We start from the raw sequence: 1,756 nt of genomic DNA, 5'->3' as shown, positions 1-1,756 counted from the left end.
CCAGGCTGATGGTAGGGTTTGTGTGTGGCACAGACCCCATAAAGACATGGACCCCAGATGTCAACAAGGCACTGGGCAGACTGGTGGTGTTTCAATACTGGTGTGGGGTGTGTTCTTATGGCATGGGTTGGGTACACTGGATGTGATATTTCAGCAGGATAATGCACCATGCCATCAGGCCCAAGTTGTCCAGAATTGGTTTGAGGAGGATTCTGAGGATTCTGGGGATACCATTGCGACAAACGGGGCATTTATGGGATGTGGTTCACTGGGCAACAGGGGTACCTACATGATACTAGTCCCTGTCCCATGACTTTTGGCACATCAGTGTAGTATGCAGTATTTAACTAACATGAATTTCCCCAATATGCCAAAGATGCCCAGATAACTGCTGCAGCAAAATATTCCAGTATTCGGGCAGAGCTATCCTCAGGATATACTGCGTTCCAAAATGCAACATGGCCGTTTCAGGAGGGAGTAACCACTGATGTGACCGCCTGGACATCTTTAATAGCCTTGTATTAAGCCTTTCAATACATTGATATCAATTCATTATAACTTAAATACATTAGTATTTAAGTTATACATTAGTAAAACAGCATCCTGCCCTCTGCCACTGTATGGGGTGTTTTTTTGGGTGTGCTGTCCTGTTTATCCCTGGTCATTTTTAACCCAAAGTTAAATTACATAATATCACACAATCAATACAAAATTACTTAAGCACCAACTTACACACTTACATAATACAATAAGTATATCTAAAATACAATTATAAACATACTTATTATTGATTTGGAAGAAAGAATTATAAATCCAGAAGAACCCAGGGTTATTTTGATTTGTTTCAATTCACACATTATCCGTTCAAAAATAACTTCCACAAGGATTTGAGTCTGTTGGATTACCATTTTACATCTTGTTTTCCATATTTTACAATTAGTAACACAAACAATTAACCAATAAAAATCATTTTTGACAATTTTTCCTCAAAAGTTCTATACACCTTTGTCTTACATCTTAACATTTATATTGAACTTTACACTTTTCTAGGTTCTGGAAAGGGCTCCGCCTACAAACTCCATAGTCTTACTGGGAGACTTCAATGCTCATGTTGGCAATGACTGGGAAACTTGGAGACGCGTGATTGGGAAGAACAGCCGTCCTGCTCTAAACCCGAATGGTGAATTGTTATTGGACTTCTGTGCTAAACACGGATTGGACTTCTGTGCTAAACACGGATTGATAACGAACACCAAGTTCGAACAAAAGGATGTTCATAAGTGTACATGGTACCAGAGCTCCTTGGGTCAATGGTCAATGATCAACTTTGTTGTTGTTTCATCTGACTTGGGACCATTTGTTCTGGACACTCGGGTGAAGAGAGGTGCTGAGCTGTCAACTGATCACCATCTGGTGGTGAGTTGGATCAGATGGCAGGGAAGACTGATGGTCAGATCCGGTAGGCCCAAGCAAATAGTGAAGGTGTGCTGGGAATGACTGTTGGAGGCCCCTGTTTGGAATGATTTTAACTCCGTGAGAGCTTTTCTTATGTCCCGGAGGAGGTAGGGGACATGGAATCTGAATGGACCCTGTTCAAAACCTCCACTGTGGAAGCTGCCAGGCATAGCTGTGGCCAAAAGCTTGTGGGTGCCTGTCAGGGCGGGAACCCAAGAACCCCCTGGTGGACACCAGTGGTGAGGGAGGCCATCAAGCTGAAGAAAGAGGCCTTTAGGGACCGGATGGCCCGGAGGACTCC

The sequence above is a fragment of the Colossoma macropomum genome, unplaced genomic scaffold (genome assembly GCF_904425465.1).
Source record: "Colossoma macropomum unplaced genomic scaffold, Colossoma_macropomum, whole genome shotgun sequence".
Classification (NCBI taxonomy): domain Eukaryota; kingdom Metazoa; phylum Chordata; class Actinopteri; order Characiformes; family Serrasalmidae; genus Colossoma; species Colossoma macropomum.
Note: the sequence above shows the minus strand (reverse complement) of the source record.